The sequence below is a fragment of the Theobroma umbraticum genome, unplaced genomic scaffold (genome assembly GCF_002168275.2).
Source record: "Theobroma umbraticum cultivar Fairchild unplaced genomic scaffold, ASM216827v3 scaffold_34.0, whole genome shotgun sequence".
NCBI classification, from domain to species: domain Eukaryota; kingdom Viridiplantae; phylum Streptophyta; class Magnoliopsida; order Malvales; family Malvaceae; genus Theobroma; species Theobroma umbraticum.
The window spans coordinates 2,097,605-2,106,107 of record NW_018397275.1 but is presented as its reverse complement, the minus strand read 5'-3'; the positions used below and the strand labels follow the sequence as shown (position 1 = coordinate 2,106,107).

The window sequence follows — 8,503 nt, the reverse complement described above, 5'->3', positions numbered from 1 at the left end:
ATAAACTAATATCGAAGCCTGATTGATTGCCAATCTCTCTCAATTGCTCTTGAATTCTTGCTTAATTCTTAACTCCAATTCTCCAAAAAAGTTTCTCTCATTTTTCCTTCTGAATACTCTCAAAAAGCCTCTTAAATATGTGCAAGATGCCCTACTTTCCAACTTGCTGTCAAAATTTTTAATTTTGGTAACCAAGGTGGCGGCACGACCATGATTCCTTGGTGTCGTCGTGCCATGACAAGCTTTGGTTGTGTTGTGGTGCTCTTTTTCTGGCTCCACGCCACCATTCTCTTGGCCTTTAGTATGATGTGTCTATCCAACCCAACACCGTGGCCACAAGCTTCCAACGCTGTGGCAATGGTCCCTTCAACATCACGCCCTTGAGTGACTCAGCCCCGCAACCTCAGTTACCATGCTGCCTTGTGTGTAGTCTACATTTGTCTATCATCTTCAACATGATTTTCACCTGGATTTCGTTCAAACTAGTCAAAGTTGTAAACATGAAAGTTCTATCCCATTCTATTAACTTTCTAATGAATCAAAAATCACATCAATTGGACTTCTATAACTCAAGTTATCTTTAAATTATCGCAGTATGTGTGAGTGACGCCTTCACCATGCTTGCGCTATCATAACTTAATTTCACTTTACTTATCACATATCTTGCACATAACCATGAGAGAAATCGACATTAACTCTTCTTAAAGTAAACTAAACTAAAACAACTTAATCTAACTATTCAACATATAATCTAACTTAACTTAGAAGAACAATTAAAATGCTCAAACCAAACCTAAAACTCAAAAGTCTAACTACTAAAGTCTCTAAAATGTGTTAAAAATAACTTTATATAACATAATTATTAAACCCCTAAACTCAAGATTTTACAAGTCCTTGAGCAAAACATAGAACTAAATGTAATAACCTCAACATAAAAACATTTAACTAGAGTTCAATTGCTCCATTTCATTATTTACTTTTAATATCCTCAAAAGTTCCTCCATATTCATAACTATAATCCACATACAAATATTATTCAAGTTCATGTCTTAATTCAAATGCAAGCTTATTATAAGTGAATTTCCATGTGTGTGTACAATCTTCTCACCTATACATTGTACAATCTGGATAAGTTTATATTCATGCAAAATTCAAAATTAGTAATGAAATTTCATAAGTTTACTTTTTATCTCTCTCTCCACTAATGTAGACTAACACTAAATCAAGGATCAATAGGATTTTAATTAGCTTGTAATGTATGGCTAAGGTCAAGGTGAGATATGGAACAATGCATGGCTCAAATCATCCTAAGCACATAGTCACTCTATTAAGAGCTTTATCTTCCTTCTCCTAATATACCCCTTTTCATCAAGACTTTTCTTTTGTTCATCACTTCATCCTTTTTCTTCTTTTTTCTTTCCCTTTTTCTTTTTCTCAATTTCACACCCCCAAACTTATTTCTTTGATTCGATAGTGAGATGAATACAATCATATTTTGAACTTTTCTTCATTTTTCATCTTGACTACCTTTTTCATTATGCAGCTCAAAAAACTTCTTAAATTGACTTATGCGCTTAGGAATGAGGGATGCAATAATAGTTGAAAACATTAATATAGGAGTCTAGGCTAAAAATTAAGTGTTCAAACAAAGAAAAGATGTCATTAGGCTTAAAGGGGAAAACTAAGGATAATTTATGCAAAGAAAAGCTACAAAAGGCTCAATCGGTCCAAAAATAGCCTAAATCATTTCTTTTGACCAAGTGTAATCTAGAATTTCACCTCGAGAGAGAATCAAACAAATTCTAGAACTTAATATATAATTCAAAATTTTCACATTCACATAAACCTTCTCTAAATTCATATAATGAATCTAAGCAATAAACATGGTGCTCAAAATGTAAAGATTTCATCTTAACAATAAAGCTTAGCATAAGAATTTATATAACTCTCAAACAATATTCATATGTTTCGAATAATCAAAATAAGCATGAAACTATGTTATTATCATTGGATAGGTAAACTAAACGGAAATGGCACAATTAAATCTAGTTCAAATGCAAATGCACATGTATCAATTTAAATTAAAATTTACTACTTTAACCACTAACTTAAAATTTCCCCCAAACTTAAAAATAACATTGTCCTCAATGTTAAATAAAGTAAGGTAAAGGAAAACTCCCTTCACTGGCAGGTTGTCTCTAGATATCCTCGACCTCATTGTCATCTGGTAAGTCCTCTCGCTGTGGGATCATTGGGGAGCATAGGAAAACATCTCATACCATACCAACATGTTTAGCATAAGTACGCATCATTTACTCCATGGATTGCATACATTCGGCCTAATAATCCATTCAAAGCTCAAAGTCATTCCATCCTCTGAGACATGGATAGATGTTGAGGTGGCCTCCAAGGTGAAAGATGATGTGGAACTGAAGAAGAACTATCATCGGCAGCTGGTAACTCGCGAGCATAAAATTGATTCACAATTCTGGCATCCAATGGTGCTTTCGGTTGCAAGATTTCTTCATTTTTATCCCAACTAACACCCACTTTCGTACACAGGGCAGTGATCAACAAGGGATACTAGAGCTTATCCTTAAGTGAATAGGTCACTTGAACAATGCTATTGAATATCACTTGGCCGACATTGATTGACATGCCATAAGTAATTGCATATCACAAAATAGCTCGATCTCATTTCACATCACTAATATGTTTCATAGGAAGCAGCCTTAAAGTTAAAAAGTGATACTAGATCTTATGAAATGTCTTCATGGTATTGGCCTTAAAAGACAGAGGTACGCCTTTTGTCATTTTCCATTCCACCCTCTCATCACAAAGCACACCAAAAACCCCATCCAAATCAATGTAGCCCATCAAGAATTGGTTATAGTCATCATGCTCAATATTAGGTAACCTATAAATTTGATTGATGGTTGCACTATCAAAACGAACTTGACATCATCATACAAACACTTGGCCATGAACGTGCTCAATGGAATTGGCATAGAATTCATGAACCACTAGTAAGACAACGACCTCAGGTTATTCACAAAATTGCTCCCATTGTGGCTCAGTGATGACCTTATGAACCAAACCATATAACTTAAGATGGAAATCAATGCCCCGCTCTGGAATTGGGACTTTATGCATCAGTGATTGTGTATGTCTCTCAACGGCATCAGTAAACACAAATTTGCTACGATTGAATCGAGTCCTACTACCACTCTCGTGAGTTGTTTTCTTGGGGGCCATTTTGTTCAAATAAAAAATACTTCCTCTTAAAACAAGCAACAACAGTCCAAGTAAATTCCTCATTCAATGATATATTATTATTTGAAAATACCATTATACCATCTCACTAATTCTATGCCAATGCAAATATTAATGGGCATTATTCATACTCACCAAAAAAACAAAACTAAGTTCATCACAAATCTAGGAAAGATAAAGAAAACCCAACACACCTAAGTTATACTAGCATAGATTCGAGCAACCCATTCATCAATTAACATCAAACATTCCCACAATATTCCTAGCTAACAAATCTGAAAAAAAAAAGAGTGAAAGAACTTGACTCACTTAATTGAACAACGCAAAAAATTAGAGAATGAATGGAAGAATACCCTTACTTATCACAAAGAAGTGAGAAAATGCAAAAATTATGAATGGGTGTGAAGTGGATGGAAGAAAGAAGAAGAAGTGTAAAGGGTAGAGAGAGAAAAGAACCCTAAAATATGAAGAGAGATGAGAGAAAGGAAAAAATTTTGAGCCTTTAAAGAAAAGCCTTGTTACACAACATCGTGGCGTTTTAGCTCTAGCCCAATATATGGGTTTAGTTAAATGGTCAACATCATGGAGTTGACTTTATAGCACCACAATAGCTTCTTTTTGGGTTTTTGTATGAGATAAGGCTTAATGCGCCAGGCCGCGACACTGAGTAAATAAAGCTACAACGTCTTTTTTTGTTTTTTATAACTTACCTCATGAAAGTTCCAAACCTACAATAATCAAAGAAAAATCAATCAAAATTGGAAAGAGAAAATAAAAATGACAACTTAAAATTCATAATTAACTTGAATTAAAATGACTACGAAAATAAATGATGTTGAGAAACTTGGGTTGCCTCCCAAGAAGAGCTTCGTTTAAGGTCATTAGGTGGACTATTGTGAAGTTCATTTGGGGTCGGAGAGATGGATGGATGATCGATGTAGATCAATAGGTCCACCCTAGTAGTGCTTCAATCATTTTCAATTCACCTTGGATGCCTCATTGGTCAACCTATCAATTATTTCCACTGTTCCATGGGGAAACACTTTTGACACACTAAAAGGTCCTAGCCATGTCGATTTCAATTTCCTTGGAAATAATTTCAATCGCGAATTAAACAACAAAACTTGCTGACCTGGCTCAAAATGGCGCTCAACAATCTTTTGATCATGCCATCTTTTTGTCTTTTCCTAAAACAATTTGGCATTCTAATAAGGATCCAAGTGAATTTCAGCCATCTTATTCAATTGAAGCAATCTTTTCTCAGTTGCTACTTCTAAATCAAAATTCAATTTATTGATTGCCCAAAATGCATTATGTTCCAATTCAACTGAGAGGTGACACGATTTTCCAAAAACCAATCGATCTGGGGACATACCTATTAGAGTTTTGTAAGCAATCCTAAATGCCCACAATGCATCGTCAAATTTATTATCCCAATCCTTCTTCGATGGTGATACCACTTTCTCAAGAATTCTTTTGATTTCCTAGTTTGATACTTCCATTTGTTCACTTGTTTGAGAGTAACAAGATGTGGCTACCTTGTGTGATACTCCATACCTTGTGAGTAACACTATAAAATATTTATTATAGAAATTACTTCCTTCATCACTCACAATAGCTCTTGGTGTACCAAATTTGGTGAAAATGCTCTTCTTTAAAAATTTCATCACCACTTTAGCATCATTTGTAGGCAAGCCTAAGGCTTCTATCTACTTTGACTCAAAGTCGACAATCACCAAGATGTATTGATTATTGAATGATGATATGAATGGTCCCATGAAATCGACTCCTTAGACATCGAAAATCTTTACTTCCAAAATGTTGTTCAGTGGCATTTCACGTCTTTTGGAAATGTTTCCAACTCTTTAACATCAGTCACAATACAACACAAAATTATGAGCATCTTTAATTAATGTTGGCCAATTCAAACCTGATTGAAAGACTTTGGTCATTGCTCTATCGCTTCCACAATGACCCCCACAGTCTAATGAGAAACAATGTCTCAACACATTTTCAACTTCTTCCTCTAGAATGCACCTTTTTATAATTCTGTCAGCACATGGCTTAAATAAAAATGGTTCATCCCACAAATAATGTAATGACTTTCTCTCCGATCATTATCGGTGTTCGAGTCTCACGGGAAAACCCGTCAAGTCCCGAACAAGTCTTAATTCAAACTTTAGTCATTATGCGATCAATTCATGAAATTGCTTTGAACCATTTTCCTATTTGTAATAAGAATTGAACTTAAATCATAATAAGCCATCTTATCCTTTATTCACCATAATCGGAAGAATGCATTAGAGTCTATAGTATTTAACTGTGCATTTACATTGATACTATTTACAAATACATCAAGCTAAGAATGACTCGACCTTTAGTAGTGGAATGACTCGGAATAAAGTACTATAAGATGCCATTACCTATGTTGCAGCAAGTCTCAAGGTGTTGAGCAATGCACTTGAGCTGATTATATCTGCAAAAAGAAGATAAGGGGGTAAGTCTCACAGACTCAGTGATCATCAACTTCGTGAGTAAGGCGTAAATGGGAAACAAGCCAAGGCAGAAAATTTGAATATATAAAAACTTAAGAACATATAATCCATTTAAAAGCAAATGGGACATTTGTGCCTTACATATAAAATCAAGGATTTTTATGCAAGAAATCATTTAACCATCATTGTCTTAAAACCAATGTGAGTGAAAGATTTCTATAATCGAAATCACTTAATGTCTTTTACTTAAAATCGGACTAACATAAGCACGTATGCTCCCATGAAATCAACATTATTAAAGCTTTTACATAAGCTTATAAATCATCTCATCCCCGAGGAATTAAACACAATGTCATTAATTCACAATCAACAAATAAAGCAATGAAAGCTTTTAATCAAATAGGGGAGCTGCGAAAAAACTAATATTTCTCACCATACAAAAAAAGTCATGTTTGAAAACCCAAAGAAATATCACTCTCAAGTAGGTAATCGTAAATATTAACCTATGGACACGTTTCCACGTAATAACAATCTGGGAGCATCACTCCATCGGATTTGCACATGCCATGGCAATCTCAACAATGTTGGCCGACATCGAAGAAATCAGGCAGTCACAACAACGAATATCACTTTTGGCCTAGCCACATATAACAACCCTTGGCCTTGTTACGTATATCACAGACCATGGCCTCTGCCATGTCTAACAACTTGTCGGTGACCTAATGGTTCTCTAGTTAGAACTCACTTGTGCACAAGGATCACACTATCCTGATGTGACATTTGGCCTACTCTCGAATCTCTTGGTTTAATAAAACCACTTAAAAGTTAAAGTGGATTTTCAAAGGATCATTTCAAATCATTTTCAAAATACAAATCACAGTAACATGATAAAACTCCTTTTTTTTGTAAGACTTACATTATAAACCTTTTGCATAAGGTTTAGATGTCAAATCAGCATGGTGAATATGAAATTCATTCATGAATGCACATCACCAAATCAATAAGGCACATTTTGATAGAAATTGTGCTAAAAAGCTCGTTTCTCGGTTTTCAAAATCCTTTACATATATAACTCATATACATATAGTCAAAACAATTTCAAACACTTTAGCATCCACAATTGCCTAAGATATATACTAGCTCATGCTGTCCACAAATTGCATTTAAGTAAATTGACACATCAAGTAATCGTATAGCAATATATATATATATATATAGTATGAAAATTTGGAAATCAACACCCCCTACTCACCTTATAATAGTGAGATGCTACATCGCTATTAATTCAAGTGCGTATCTAGCTAACTTTTTTCACCGGTCACCGTTACCTCATCCGACACGCCACTATGACAAATTTTCCTGGCTACAAAATAAACTCTATATGCTTAATCATACACATATATGGGCAGTAGCTTGATTAATGATTCCTTAACCAAATTTCATATTTTTCATCAACCTCAATCACAAGCATGTTAACAAGCATTCCACATACCATCAACTGTTCATAACCAACACAACATAATTTAGACGCACTGCATGCCCACCTCTCAGTTTTAGCTTGAGTTCCACATATGGTTCACAATTTCCTCCCATCCATGGTCATCATTGCTGTCACAAACATAAACAATTAGCATACATCTCATTTTTCTTATTTACTTGTGATTTCAAGACCAAAATACTTATTACCCATTGCTTATCTAGCTCAAAATCACCATACATTCCAAGATCCACCTCTATGCATGCATTTATTTCTTTCAATTCTTGGAAGACGTTTGCTGTCGCAATATTTTCACACAATCACCAACTCATTTCCTCAAGAAATTCATAATCAAAATCGAAGTTCTACTTACCTTCCTTAGCTTGGAACCACTAGGTTAAACCTTCCTTATCTTTTTTTTCTTTCTCCTTTCTTTCTCTTTTCTTCCTTTCTCTTTTTGCTTCCAAGCTAATTCTTTCTCTTTTTCTTTCCAAGGGTGTGAGTTTTCTCAAGGCAAAATCATTTTGCCATTTCTTGGTGTGGGTGGATTCTCCCAAGTTCCGCACACTCAAATTTTCTTTTTTTTCTTCTCTCATGGGCGGATTGTCGAAGGCTTGGTCATTTTGTCATTTTCCTTTTACTTTCATGTGGTTAAAATCACAAGGTAAAAAGGCTTTTGAAACCTTTCCACCAACCACCTTCATTGTCCATTCTTTTTCCATTAGTTTATTTTCTTTTCTCTTTATATGTCATGTCAATCAATTCTTCTCTTTATTATTAACGCCACCTCTCATTGGTGGTTTGTGCATACAAGGTTTTGCTTGTCCATTCCTTCATCCGTTGGTTAGATTTCCTTGTCCATGCATTGGTTCACATGGTGTTCTCTTTAGATTTATTTCATTTGCATTTCATTCCACATGTGTTTCTATGCATTTCATTTTTCATTTCCTTTTAATGCCACCTTATCACTCAATAACACTTCATGCACAAGCTTCACTTTACATTTTATTTGGCCATTTATGCAACCACTCAAGTCACATGCAACCCACATTTCACTTTCCTCATTTGACCACCTAATGCATCAATCACATTACATGCAAATAAACTTAACTTTATTTTTCCTTTTTCTTCACATGATAAGGGTCTCACATGTCCCCCACTAACTTCTTCTTTTTACATGCTATGATTTGCATGTAATAGTAAATTCACATGTATATTTCACATTCCACATAATTTAACCTTCCTTGTTTAGTAAATT

The 8,503-nt window shown here is 34.7% G+C and overlaps 1 long non-coding RNA gene across 2 annotated transcripts; it reads right to left on the bottom strand.

Annotated features, from left to right (window-relative positions):
* On the bottom strand, positions 1 to 7,824 carry LOC110427475 (uncharacterized). Of its 2 annotated transcripts, XR_016352061.1 has the most exons (6): positions 7,619 to 7,824; positions 7,455 to 7,543; positions 7,313 to 7,376; positions 7,021 to 7,131; positions 5,697 to 5,749; positions 1 to 4,001 (listed from the first exon to the last, which is right to left on the bottom strand). It is a non-coding gene; the product is annotated as an uncharacterized LOC110427475 (long non-coding RNA). The 2 variants fall into 2 exon arrangements; XR_002446274.1 differs by lacking the exon at positions 7,021 to 7,131.
* Between the last annotated feature and the right edge of the window lie 679 nt (positions 7,825 to 8,503).